General features: G+C 35.3%; 1 protein-coding gene across 6 annotated transcripts in view; it reads left to right on the forward strand.

The window, feature by feature from the left end:
• LOC117172747 (zinc transporter 1) overlaps positions 1-15,554 on the forward strand; it is a 491,563-nt gene that overhangs the window by 170,210 nt on the left and 305,799 nt on the right. The gene's annotated exons all lie outside the window — the stretch shown is intronic.

The raw sequence follows: 15,554 nt of genomic DNA on the forward strand, positions 1-15,554 counted from the left end.
GGGAGCTCTTCTTAATATTTTGACACCAAAATCATGTCGATACACCTTACCGACTGCGAGTAAAGCCACCCACGCTTTAACTTGACAGACTGTAAAAGTATTTTATGAACTAAGCAATCTTATCTAAGAAATACCATAAATGTTACCAATATTTGAAAGAGTTCATCAGTTCATCAGATTTTATATTATTGTAAACGGAGTTTTACATTTCTTGCTAAAGATCATTTAAGAGACGAGAAATAAAAGAACTGAGACACCTCGGCTTATAGAAATTCATCGACAGTAAGCTTTCTTACTTCACAAGAATACAATCACTTCACGAACTTGCTTGAGAAAGTTGAATTATATGAAATTCTAATCAACGATGTGATGTTCAAATAGCGCCTTAATTTGAAATGTATAATGATAGATGGCAAAGTTTGCAATGTTCTATGTGAATAAAAAGCATCAAATTGTTGCAACATTTGTCGAATTGGCCCGAAATACATAAATAATTTGACTCATTTCAAACAGCTCAAGTGCAAAGAAAATTATGACAAATTCGGTCTTTCGACGTTACATTGTTGGTTACGCTTCATGGAGTTTCTACTTCATATACCTTATAATCTTGATTTAAAAAAAGTTGCACTTAAAACGAAGGAAGAAAGAGAATTTAAAAAATTAAAAAACAAACATATTCAAAATGTACTGAAATCTAAATTATCAATTTCAGTCGATGTTGTAAAACAAGGTTCAGGAACAACCAACACTGGTAATGTTGCTCGCTTTTTCTTCGCCCAAGCTCAGGGTGTAGCGAAACATCTGGGTTAGATGAAAAATTGATCATCAGGTTTTATACTATATTGCCGAGATCATCAGATCCTTCGACGTACCTTTCGGGTGGCTATCATAGGAGCCCCAAGAGGCTAATAACAAGATTTTTCGCAAGGCTAGGCGCGAAAATAGCAGAATGTCGAATAGAGTACTGACCAATAATGATATCATCCATTACCTCCTGATATCTTCAGATCCTACGATTAGCTCTTCCAGGGTCAAACTGTGAATTTGTTTATAAATATTTTGTAAACAATCAATACTTTTTCCTAATTAGAAAAATGTCACAAGAAGGAATAATTGGGAAAATATTTATTGTTGATTACGCAAAAAATTAATACTTTTTATAGAAAAATGGTCAAACTGTGCTTCTCTAAATAAATATTATTTAAATGATGAACAGTTCTTGTTGATTGGACAAACAAGGCAACAAGGAGTCATATCGTTTGACAAAAACTTGAATACTTTTTAAATACATTAAAATTCAGTTATGTTAAGCTGACGTAACCACATCTTCGAATGGAGTTGGAACCTATCTCATAATTAAGGGCTCATGTAATGCTAATTAAATACCCTATTTTCAAATGAAATGCTGCATTATGTTTTAAAAAAAACCCAGGCGTTGCGCTAGCTTAATTTTAAGCTGGCGGAACCCCATGTGAAATAAATGTTAAATCGAGTTCTGGCATATCACATAATTAAGGGCTCATTTAATGCTCATTTAATGACCTATTGCCAAATTTAATGCTCCACTATTTTAAAAAAACGGGGGTTACGCAGCTTAATGTTAAGCTGACGCATCCTCATGTGAAGTAAATGTTGAATTGAGTTTTATTCTATTACATAATTAAAGATTCATTTAATGCTCTCCAAAAACACTAAAAATTATTTTTCAAAAGCCAACCCTAATACTGAAAAACCATCCTTAATATAAATTATGCACAAATTGTAAATGTGACCATACTATAAGTAAGGGCTCATCTAATACCTATTTAATGCCCTACTGCCAAATTTAATGCCCCACTATTTAAAAAAAACGGATATCACGCTATCTTAATGGCAAGCTGACGGAACCCCATGTGAAATAAACGTTGAATTGAGCTTTTCCCTATCACATAATTAAAGGCTCATTTAATGCTCTCTAAAACCACCAAAAATTATTTTCCAAAAGCCACCCCTAATACTAAAAAACCACCCTTGATATATATTATGCGCAAATTGTAAATCTGACCATACTATAATTAAGGGCTGATTTAATGCTCATCTAATGCCCTACTGCCAAATTTAATGCCCCACTATTTAAAAACACGAGGGTTACGCCAGCTTAATGTTAAACTAACGGAACCCCATGTGAAATAAACGTTGAATTAAGTTTTTCCCTATCACATAATTAAAGGCTCATTTAATGCTCTCCAAAACCACCAAAAATTATTTTCCAAAAGCCATCCCTAATACTGAAAAGCCACCCTTAATATAAATTATGCGCAAATTGTAAACCTGACCATACTATAATTAAGGGCTCATTTAATGCCTCACTGTCAAATTTAATGCTTCACTATTTTTTTAAAAATCGGGGTTACTCTAGCTTAATATTAAGGTGACGGAACCCCATGAAAATAAACGTTGAATCGAGTTTTTCCTTATCACATAACACATTACATAGGACTGCTTGAAAAGGCGGGGAAGTGCTCGGTAAAAGTTTAAATGTAAAAGAATTTTTTAAAGCATTCAATTTGTTTCATTAAACAATGTGTACTTTTTGTAGTCTTAGAATACAGGATAATTTTCGAAGTACCGTTTTTGAGGGATACTTGTTGATTTTGAAAAAATTACTTTTGTGGTTCTGAAAAGCAGTAAATGAGCCCTTAATTATGTCATAGGTCAGAACTTGATTCAACATTATTTTCACGTGTCGTTCCATCAGCTTAGCATTGAAGTAGCGTAACCCCCCGGGGATTTTTCTTTTACTAGAGCATTCAATTTGGCAATGGGGCATTAAATGAGCATTAAATGAGTTCCGAATTATAGTATGGTCAGATTTACAATTTGTACATAATTTATATTAAGGCTGGTTTTTCAGTATTAAGGGTGGCTTTTGGAAAATAATTTTTGGTAGTTTTGAAGAGCATTAAATGAGCTCTTAATTATGGGATAGGTTCTAAGTCCATTCGAAGATGTGGTTACGTCAGCTTAACATACCTTTAAAATTCCGTGATATTTAGAATTGAATAATAGCAATCATTTATTTTAAATTGTACATAAAAAAATTAAATGAAAATGTCTTATACAAAAATGTTAAGCAGCTGCAGTGTAAAAAAATTATTTTCCACGTCAAAGTTTTATATTTACTTATTTGATTTATTTACAAAATCAACAATTATTGTATTTTAACAAATATAGTCAAAAATATATTATTTTTAGAAATTTGTATATCAATGCAGATGATAAAGTAAAAACTGCAATAGAAAAAGCCGCAAATTCAAACATTTTGCAAACAATTGTTTATAACAATTAGGATTCTTGTTGGTTTAGAAAAATTGTGACTGGAAATTACTCCTACAATCATTAAAACATATATATCCCAGAAGATTTTATCAACAATTATTGAAATATTTGGGAATTTTTTAAAATGACTTTCTTCCTTATACTACAATCATACAATAATCGCACTATTTGTATTCTTCGAGTATTTTTACCCCTGACATTTTTAACTCCATGTTTAATTTAATTTTATTTAAACGTTAAATATTTGAAATTCAATGGCACAAGGTAAAAATAATAATTTTTATCGGCACAAGTCAATTAGTAGTTGCTTTAATAACCTTTTCTCACCATTTTAAATAGAAAACTCATAGTTTATTTAGTAAGGCTTCTTATTCGAATTTAATAACTCGTCTTAAGCAGTAGTTTTGATTGATTACTTATTATTAAGATTGAGGGAGTACGTGGCAAGCTGGGTCTTAAGTCTTCGGCAAAGCTGCACTTTTGTATGCACATCAAAGTTTGAATTTTTACTACAATTATCAACTGATTTTCGAGAATCTTTTTTTAATTTCTTCCAATTATATGAATAAACCAATTATGGTAATTAAAATTGAATCAAGTAATTTTTTCGAATGTTAGGCTTCATAACTGACATGAATCTCATGTCAATGAAAGAATGGTTCGCTCCGCTTGATTTGACACGCTACATTGCACTTGGATGTACTTTCGTGTGTATTTTAATATTTCTATTTCTACTCCAAATATTAACCGATTTTAATTCATCTTTTTTTTTGCTTTCTTTGAATTATATGAATAAACTTATTCTGATAATTAAAATTAAATCAATCTATGCTTTCATAAGTTGAATTTTTTAACAGTTCTGCATCACATAACAATGAAAAATATCAACAGCGCCAAATTTTGGGCCTTTTTTGGGCTCTAAAAATCTGCAAAAATTAATTTTCAAAAAACAACACCTGTCTCCCAGAACCTATCCTTAAAATAACTTACACGCCCAGCTTGAACGTAAGCAAAAGGTTTTAGTGGAAGACAGCTGGGACTAGATTCGTGAAATTTGACAGAGGTAGCTCTTATGAGTTCAGGGATATTATTGTGAGGGTAGATATATTTACTAGAGGCTTCGAAAGCTTTCTGTTGTGATTATTTCTATTTCAAATTATTTATTACACTTTAAATTGATGAAAGGTGAGACTTGGTTCGTTAACTGTGATGGTGGTACTTGCTAGGATCGTGGAGATTTACAATGGAGATACATCTTACCTAGAATTTTGAAAAATTGTCTGAGGTGATTTTTCAAAATTTGAAATATTTTTACCCTTGTAATTGATGGAATGTGAAACTTGGTTCGTTAAATGTATTAGGAGTAGTTCCTATCGAATGTGGACTATGGTATAACTGTGGGGATGTAGCTATTGACTAAAGTCTTGGCAAATTGTCTGGGGTGGTTCTTTTTCACGAAAAATTTTTGTTGTGGTTTTGCTTGAAGATAGCTGAGACAGGCTTCAATAAATGTCATAATGGTAGTTACTAGGGTCATGGATTATCACTGCGGAGATGTATCTATTAACTAGAGTTTTGAAAAGTTGTCTCAGATAATTATTTTTTTATTTTTCACCGTTTTAATTAATAGAAGGTCAGACTTTTTTCTTTAAATTTTATAGGAGTATTTTCTAGGAGCCGTGAATTATTACATTAAAGATAGATATATTAACTAGAGTCTTGGATAATTGTCAAGGGTGGTCGTTCTTAATTTGAAAGTTTTTGGCGGTTTCAGACAAAGGCAGCTGTGACTTTCCTCGTTAAATATGTTAAAGATAGTTCCTAGGGGCTGTGTAATATTATCATGGGAATAGGTTCATTAACTGGAGTCTTAAAAAATTGTTAATAGATTTTTTTCCAAATTTGTTTCAAATTGTTTCGGCGGTTGTTGTTTTAGGGTAGTTTTAAAGTGTTATTTTTATGTTAATTTGGAGATGACGATGTGAAGAGGATTTTCGGAAAATTGTTTGTGGTAATTATTTTTAATTGAAATGTTTATGGATTTTTAGTGGAAGGCAGCTGAGCAGAGTTTAGGTAAATGCGTCAGAGGTGTCCGTTATTTTGTTTCTTGGTTATTACTGTGAGGTTGTGGGTATATTTTAGATGTTTCCGCAAGGGAAAATAGTATCATTATTTTAATTTGAAAATTTATCGGTTGTATTTTGGAAACTTCGCAAAAGCATTGGCTTTTTATTTATATATATTTTTTGGTGTTTTTTTAATATGAATATTTTTGTTTAGAGGTAGGTACGAGTGTTATTGGTTGTTTTCGGACCATATAGTTTGATATTTTTCGTGAGTTCCAAAGAAGCTCAGACCTACGTTATATGTTTTTTCGTACATATTCCTTGCCCTTTGCTTTCATTTAACCTGGACACATAAGTTATTTTAAGGATAATTACTAGGAGACAGGGGTTAGGTTTGGAAAGTTAATTTTTGAACTTTTTGAGAGCATAAAAAATGTCTAAAATCTTTTTGGAAGGTGAGACTTTGGTTACTCAAATGTCATAGGGAAATGTCCTACTTGAACACAGCTGAGACTAGCATCATTAAATTTGATAGGGGTAATTCCTGAAGTCATGGAATATTTATTTTGAGATAGATAAATTAACTAGAGTCTAGGAAAGTTGTTAGGTGTGATTATTTTTATGTTTGAATTTTTTAAGTGGTTTTAGTTGAATACAGCTGAGACTAGCTTTGTTTAATTTAATAGTGGGAGTTCCTGCGGTCGTGGAATATTACTGCGGAGATATATCTATTAATCAGAGTTTTGAAAAGTTGCATGAGGTTTTGATTTTTAATTCGAAATATTTTTAGCGATTCAATTGATGAAAGCTGAGGCTTTGTTCTTTATTTGTGATAGGAGTAATACGTAGGGGTCGTGGAATATTACTGATCAGAAAGATATATCAACTAGAGCCTTGGAAAGTTGTCACGGTGATTATTTTAAAATAAATTTCTTTTTGTGGTTTTACTTGAAGACAGCCGAGACTGGCTTCATTAGATTTGATAGGGGTAGTACTTAGGGTCGTTGAATATTATTAGGAACTAGGATAAATTGAAGAACAACTTTTTTCAATTATATCAACTCGGGTGAATAAATGTTCTATCCGGCAACACTACTAATTGCTCAATTTTATAGTGTAAAATACGGATAGAAATGATGTATTTATACGAAAATGTAGAAGTTGCTAAATGAACTGTTAGCCACAGCGGCGGACGCGAGGGGGGAGTGCACGACGGTGCAAAGGGCAAATGACGCGAGCGTCGAGCCCCTCATCTCCTTTAAGGGCCACGCCGCTAGCTCCCGCCTCTCGCTAAGGCACTGTAACCACAGCGCGCTTGCTTGTTGAACCATGTCGAGAGAGATTTAGTGTCAATTACTGTTCTTTACTTCGCTGTCATTGTTTTGACTCTTTCCTACTTACATCTTTATGCCATAATGGTTCCGGGTGTTAGTAGGGCAGAGAGAAATGCGAAATCAAAGGTCATCCCTGTGGTTTCAATGGACGAACACTTCCTATAGTAGTGTATGTTGCTAGGTTTTTTCTCACAACAGTGACCATGCTCTTATTTAAACGACTGTAGAAGTAATGGGTATATACGAATAAAATCAGGAGAAACGGGGAGAGGGATTAAAGAAATTAAGCGGGAAATGGCCAAGCTCAAGAGAGAAATTATGAAATGGGAAAAAGTGATGAAAGTCTAGAGAAAAGGATGCAGACGCACGAGCAAAGATTAGAAAAGCAGGAAAAGCCTAATATAAAGGTAGAAGAACTTTAAGTTAGAACAACAAAAATAGAAAGTTCCAACCTGACGTTGAATGTGAGGAGAGTGGGAATAGGGAGAAGGAAGAGCTAAGAAAAATAGAACAACGAATAGAAAAGAAAGAGAGAGAAAAAAGAAAAAGCAGCATAGTGGTAAAGGGTATAAGATTCGAAGGAAAGGAGCTCAAGGAAGGAGTGGAAACACTAAAAAGAATTGAAACTAAGGTAGAGTTAGAGATAGTGCGATGTGTAAGAAGGGAAGAGTAAAGAGGGAAGGATATATAGTACTGGTAAAACTAAAGAAATAAAAATATAATAGGGAGGTCATGACAAAGAAGAGGTTGTTATATGGAACCCCAGAAAAAGAAAAGCAATAACAGTAGAAGAGGTACAGATGGGAGGAGGGAAGTGGGATTAGTCTTATAATAGTTAGGGATTTCAATGCAAGAACAGGAGATAGAGGAGAAAGGAAATGGCAAGAAGAAAGAGAAAGGAAATCGAAAAATAAGGTACTCAATTATGAGGGAAGAAGTGGTTGAAGAGCTTAGACGAGATGGGATGGGTTATCTTAAACGAAAATATAGAGGGATCTGAGAAAGGATAATATACACGCTCAGGGGAAGAAAGGGGAGCAGTAATTGATTATTCGATAGTGGATGATGCGGTAAGAGAGAAACTCAAGAAACTAGAGGTAGGTTATTATATTCATTTTGAATGAAAAGGCAGCCAAGGTAAAAAGTGTAGAGAAAGGGGACTCGTCAAGGCAAGGAAAAGAACGGTATAGAGAAGAGGTCAGAAATATCAAAATGGGAGAGGGAAATATGGAAGAGGAGATCCGAAAAATCGTAGGAGAAATAAAAAGAGGATTAAAGTGCACAAACCAAAATGAAGTTAGTAAAGAGGGGAATAAAAGTGGACGGGACGAGGATGGTAAAGAAAAAAAAAAGGTCAGAAATTAATTTAAAAAGTGCAGAAAAGGAAAAAGTTATTAGAAGAATATAGGAGAAAAAGAAAGAGTATACTGAGTTGTGTGATGAAAAGAGAGAGAGAAAGAGTAAAAGAGTTTAAATATATGGGATATGTTTTATATATTTACTAACGAATGGAGATCATAAAGCTTATATAAGAGAAAGCATAAAAAAAGCAGCAAGGGTAATGAAGCCGATATGCACAATAGCAAAAAGAAGGTTAAAAAATTGAAGAAGGAGAATTTGGTTATTGGATAGGCTGGTATGGACGTTATTAGGCTATGAAACAAAGATATGGATACATTGTGAGAGAAGAAGCGCAAAGAGATTAATTGAGTATTAGAGCGGGAAAGAGGACATAGAAATTTAAGACGAAGCTTAGAGACGGAAAGAGAGGGGAGTTAGAGAGAAAGTGTTTGATAAAGGTAAAAGAGAGGAAGGGGACGACGATAGAATTGGAAAAAGGAGAGGGCAAGAAAATTAACAGAAAGATGGGGAATGATTGAGGAATCAAAATGCAATAAATGGTATATGATGATAGAAAAGGTAGAAGTACCAAAGTATTTAGAAAAGGGGTGGGGAGAGAGAACTTCGACCAGAATAGTAAGATTTAGATTGAAAAAGGACGTAATGGAGGGGAGTTCTTGGAAAAAACAAGAGAACAGAAAATGTAGAATACGTTAACGGTAAGAGGAAACGTGGGAGCATGAATCAGAAGGATGTTTGAGAGGAATACAAGATAAAGGAAGCTGGCAAGAGAATATGTTTAAGATTCTAGGGGTGGATGGATTAGGAGAAGAATGGATGCAGCAGGTGGAGGGAGCTAGAGGAGCGAATGTGGAAGAATGAAGGAATGCACGTGCATAACTGGAAAAATGGAGACATAAGAGAAGTGAAAAAAATAATAAAACGAAAGTCGCTTAGATTAGAAGCGTAAAGATTGTAACTAATGTTTATGTAATAGTATGAGTAGACTGAGATGCGTTTGCGTTCTCGTTTTCTCTCTCTCGCCCGAGCTCTCGCTTTCGCTCGCTTGCTCACTCGTTTGCTAATAAGACCTAAATTGCGCTTTCACAGGAAATAGAGATAAGGAACTAGATAGAAGACTTTATGCAAATAGTTGTAAATGCTTGTATATAGTAACGATAAGATTAAAAAAAATGTAAGCGATTGTAAGAAATGGAAGTCATGTAAACCCTTAGGGGACACATTACGAATAAAGAATAAAAAAGATAAACCTAAACCATTCCCATCCAGTACTAACAGTGTCTTCCTTTTAATAGATCAGGTAATGAATATTCTCTCTAAATATATGGTTCTCTGAACAGCCCCGAGAATTTTTAAGCAAATCAAGAATTCATGGATATTTGTAGAAGACTACGGAATTTAAGGAAAAGAGAAAACAAATCTTGTGAATTAAGAGAATTTACGAATAATTTCTAGATTTTTTTCGGTAATTTTGTAGATTTGCGATTATTTCTGAAAATGTCCGATAGCTAGAATAAATGACGAGAGTTTCAAAACCTCGCCACCAAAAAAGATTATCACACGTTTTGGCCTGGAGCCACGTTAAAAGGACTTATCGAGAAACGGAGAAGGCAGTCTCGGCCCATTCTGGGCGAAATAATAGCCCAGTTACTGGATTGGGCAAACGAGTTGACAGAAGATGACCTACGGGCAATTATGAGGCGATTGTATTGAAATACGAATGAGTTGGACGAGGTGTTGCGGGAGCTAAAGGGACTGTACTTCGCGTGACAGGAGGTAACCAAGCTGTGACCTGCTACCCAGAGGACGAAAACCCCCAGGAGCAAATACTATCGAACTTGGGGACCTATGAGACGGTGCGGAGTTCTCCGGTGGATACAACACGCCGATTTGAATTCCACCAACTATTCAAGATGCTGGAAATACCCCCTTACAGGAACCGAAAGTCGCTAGGGATGGAGGGGACATCAGGCCTTGAGGGATACGTTATCACTGATCTACAACCCACCTTCAAACAGAGACAGGGAAGAGGAAATGCGCGGTGTTGGCACGACAAAAAGCGGGATGGAAGGGGACTCTCGTTTCGCTAACAGGAACACTATGCCTCATCGAGCCACGACTAAGTGCAGTGCGGCAGATCAACGGCTTGATTCGTCCACATTTTTAGCGCAATCGGTTGCCAGGGTTAGCGCGGTACCACAACAATATCAACAGGTAATGATGAGGTCGGAAATACCTGCAGGGGCTTAGGGCCTACCGATATGAGACTGGGAGTACCAAACGTCAATACCGCTAAGAAGTAGCGTTATGTCATCCTGGGTAAGTGGACCTACGTGTCAGGCGTCATATTACCCATCAACAGTGCGCGTTCTAACCTGTAATCCCCTATTATGCACATCGCAGCCTATTTTCACCACTGCGATAATAAAATATACACGCCCGCAAAACGGCTAGTATAGACAAAAGTGGGACAATCCACTGAGCATTAGAACATAGCAACACAAAACGGAAGGCTGGGGCCGAGCTAGTAAGTGTGATGGGTACCGATAGCGAAGGAATTATCCGGAGTCATACTTGAGTGAATTTTTTCATAACGAACACCATCAGTACATGTCATGAGAACGTGAAAGGCCCCAAATGGATCGAGCCGCCCATCACTATCCAGCTTCGAATCTTTTTCCCTATATGAAACTGACCTTCGCAGGGGCGGAAGATGTCAGACATGGATGGTTGGAGCAAGTAATGGACAGATCAGAAAATTATGAGCCTCCAAGATGATATGAGAACGCGAGTTATAGACCAGCGCAAGGCATGAGGTATTGAACAGCCCCAACGAAAGGTTAGGGCCGAGACAGGCTGTATTAGGAGCCATAGTGACAGGCACAACAGCAGAGTTGTGTGCCGCAGAATACTTGCTCCCGCGAGTGGGAAGAAAGGGCGTCATACGGGGTCTATGTGTAGACAAACACGCTTCGACTAAAAGCTCTTCTAGAGTTTAAACCGGAAGACGCTACGAGTCACGGGTATGCTCAGGGATTGGTGCAAGGCTACATGCGACCCCTAATCAAACCAAGGGACTTGACAAGAATTGCAGAAGGTTGGATGTCAGAATATACGTACAAAGGGGAGGAAACACATCCCGAAAAGAATAGTTCTGGGGCCGCTATCGTCCCGTCTGCAGTCGACTGCGATACCACGCAGTAACCTTCGGAGTTAGATCGAAGCCCTATGAGCGAATGTCAGAAATCAAAAACGGGGATCAACTGCGAATTTGGGTAGATACGAGCCCACGGACAAACCCCTGTCCGAGAGATCCAGAAGAAAGAAATGGGAATGACAGGTTAGAGCGTGTGAGTGCATGTGTAGGGGACCGTGCGTGCTTGGAAAACGTTGTAAGAACGTTATGGCCTTGTTACGGATCGATTACATAACAAATATACATCGAAACACTGTTAGATATGTGTTACGGTACTATTGTAGAACAATGTTATTTTGTGATCCATTTTCTTAATTGTTTCATAAATATTTTTTACATATAACTCTTTTCCAGAGTTGTAACAGAACGACTACAGAACAAATTTATATCGTAGAACTTTCACGTGTGTCTTACGACACTATGAAAGAACAATGTTACATTCTGTTACACTGTTACATGAGTTACGAAACTATTAAAGATCAATGTTACATTGTGAACCTCTTCCTGAGTTGTTCTAAAAATATTTGTTTAAATATAACGCTGATCCAGAATTGCTACAGATCTCTGTTAGAACATGGTTCTGTAACAGCGTTACAGAACTTCTGCGTTTATTTTGGCACATTACTCGGACCATTGTCTCAGTATGTTTTTATCTTGTTTTAGAACTTGTTATTTTCTGTTCTAGATCTGTTACATCACAGTTCTGTAACAGTGTTCAGTAGGATAGTGCTAGCACCCAGTCAAAATGATGACATTTTTTAAATCTTTTCAACTCCACAAATACTATTACAATTACTCCGCGATCTTCTAACGGCAATTCTAACGTAGCATCAGAATTTCAACAATTGAAATGTTTTTCTTGCTCTCATTCTGTTAAGTTTTTTTGTATGATACGGAAAGTATATATTGGGGATATTTGAGGCTACGCTGTAGCGTATCCTTTCTGTTCATTCTTTCCGCCGGGGTGGACCATATCGAATCTTGACATCAAGGTCTGGACCATTCCTAATCTTACCTACATTGAAAGGATTGTTCCTGATATTTTTCTTATAAGCTGATTTATTTTTAATCTGGTCTTCACTGGTTATATCATGCTCAGTCTCAACTTTATTGTTTCGATTTTTCATAATTTTACTTTTATTGACTGCACCATATCCAATCTTGACTTCATTTTCTGGATCATTCCCATTTTTACTTCTTTGCTTGGTTCATTCGCAATTTTGAATTCACTGATGAGATAAATCAGCTGTAATATAACAAACATTATTGGCGTAAAATTTGCATGAATTTATTAAGAATTTGGACCAACTGAGCAAGGTTAAGGTAAAAATTTCCAGTATTAAATGTACTTATATTTCAACAAAAAAATGATACTACAGTGAAAAAACAGTAATTTGAAATATTGAAGTCAACTGAGCCTTGAAACAAGTATGATCGCATAGTATGGATTAATAAAAAGTATTTGAGGATAAACGTGTTATGATTATATCATAAGATTGGAATCAAAATTAGCTATAATTGTGTACTTAATTTTTTCACATTGAGAAGTTCAAAATTGTAAGCGGTCACGTATTTTGAGTAATTGTATAACAAATATCTATTGATGCAGAGTACATTGAAAATTAAATGCATAAAAAAAACTAATTTTCTACTGAACATTCATGTAAGTTGATATTTATAAGCACGCTAGAACTTCACACCTATGCCAAATAAGACTAATTTTATTAGATTTGTGGCAAATTATATCTGCTACAAAAAGCAAGGATACGGGCTTTACAAATTAATGAAACCCATGTCATGCTTACTGCAATATTTATCTTAGACTGCATTCAAAAAGGCATGCAGTTTTAAAAATTCAATATGATTACGTTTCACAATTCATCACATCATCTTTTTATTTGGTATGGAATGTTGAGTACCTTATTTCTGAAGAAAAAACCTAGGGAACACGTTCTGCAACTGCTTGTTAACGAAGACGTATCATTAATACATCGGTTTATATAACGAATGTTACTGTTCAGTGAGGTGCTTGTTCTATAACTGAAGGGTAACAATTTGAATAAATTTATTCTTGATTAGTCACTGGGGTTATAAATAAATAGAAATTCACAATTATTTTGAAAGTTTCGCCAGCTTGGTTTACTGACCTTTTCAGGCTTATAAAACTAAATTTAAGTTTCACATTTATAATAAAAGATAAAGTTGAAACATTCAACTAGTCAGAGAATAAAATTTGATGTTAACACATCGTCTGTAAGGAGAAGACAATATCTAACAATAAAGGTAACAATGTTGAGGAACCTCTTTACCGAATGAAGATGTACTTGTTCTACAAAAAAATGTTGTAGCATTTCCTTAGCAGTGAGATATGATCATTCTAAAAGCGGAATGTGACAGTCATTCTGTAACTTAGTCATATGCATAAACTATACAAATTTTGTTACAGTGATACGCAAGGGAACAGTAAAGGGCGGGGGGCGACCCGTTAACAGTAATTTTTTTTATAAGTTATTAAGATGTGCAATTGATCCATTTTTTCTTATATCGAGTTCTATATTATTTTATGTCATATTTCTATATGTATTAATCACATGAACAAAACGATGATCTGGTAATTTAATTATTTCTAACGAACTGCATGCAATGTCGCTGCCGTACCAATACAAGAAACCTGCATACCGATCGGATTGAGAATAATAACATTCAATAATTTATTCCATGTAGCCCACTAGATAAGTGGCTGTCTTACATTACTGATCATTTATCGACGAAACTTGTGACACCTGTAAAACCTAAGTTCTTGTAAATATTATTTTTATCGGGCCTGTTGCTCTGGCCAGGCCTCACTTTTCTATAATATTTAATATCTCTATAATAAAATAGATTTATTTAATGCAAACTAGAACTAAAATTGTTAAACAATAGCGATGATATAAGAAAAGTCACCTTCGCCCCACCGGTCGGCGCTATTGCCCCATACCATACATTAGTAACGGCGATGTAACAATGTAAAATGACTGTTATGTGACAAACGCTTATAATTTGTACGTTATTTAGTTGCAAGCATAATCTATATGAATGCTGCTATCTTGTTATGTAGCAATTCTAAAATGTCTGGAAAATTTGGTTAAGAAATTAACGACATATTATCGACATTACTTATACAATTAATTATTCTCGAACACAAGTATATCTTTTTAAAAAATTATTTTAAAAATTAATAATAACCTTCAAATTTATATAATATATTTAAAATGCCAACTTCTTTTACAGTTATTCAAACTTGTAAATTGTCACGGCCCGAGCAAATAAGCGAGGGTAGAATGGAAATTTGGAAAGAGAGAGATAAGAATGCTGATTATGTCATGGCGTTAAGGCCTGACAATTTATTTTTGTTTGTGGGTACCTTGTCACTTTTCAGTTCAGTATTCAGTCAGTTTCAGTATTTTCAAATAATGGAGCGATAGTCAGATTAACAATAAATTTATTATAAAGGTCATAGAAATATAGACAGTTACAAAATATTGACTTACATGTATCTTTTCTTTCAAGAAAGGAGAAGCGAGAGAGTTGTTCTGTGAAGACGATGCACAAGCACGTTTCACTAGCGGTAGTGCGATACAAGTCCCTAAAACAGCTGCCCAATTCACATTTGAATTCTCTGTTCTCGAAAGTATAACACTGCGTACTTTATTTGAGAATAGACTCAGTTAAAGACTAAGGAGTTCTGTGAAAAACAATGCAGAAGCACGTTTCACTAGCGGCACTTATGTAACGACAACCGAAAGTCTTAGCCGACGGTACTTTAGTACCAGACTCGAACATGTTAACTATTTTGAGTTCGAACTGTAAAGTACGCGACTTTCTCTGAGCGATTCGTTGTTCGTAGATCGAGTGGCCAGTGTAACTGCTTGAGACTAAAGACCAAGATACTGGAGAGAATCGGGATTTATGCAGTCCTACGTCCCCATATTAATAGATAGATTTACATTAGTGAGCACGTACGATCAAGTTTTACAAGATACTATTTGTAAAAAGATGTTTTGATCTAACACGTGCTGTTTTAGTTATAGAATTAAGTTTCAATTTTCTCGGATGAAGAATATATATGTCTACTAAGACTGTCGGTGTTCGCTTACGTCTTTCTTTTGTTTGACTACGTGTCATTCGATACTCGCGAGCCTCGCCATGGCATACGATGACTAATTACTGCCGATGGCCGCGACAATTAGCAATCGCACATCTCTATTCTTGATCTTTCAGGAGTACGAATATCGC

Source organism: Belonocnema kinseyi, chromosome 5 (assembly GCF_010883055.1).
Source record: "Belonocnema kinseyi isolate 2016_QV_RU_SX_M_011 chromosome 5, B_treatae_v1, whole genome shotgun sequence".
In the NCBI taxonomy this organism is placed as follows: Eukaryota; Metazoa; Arthropoda; class Insecta; order Hymenoptera; family Cynipidae; genus Belonocnema; species Belonocnema kinseyi.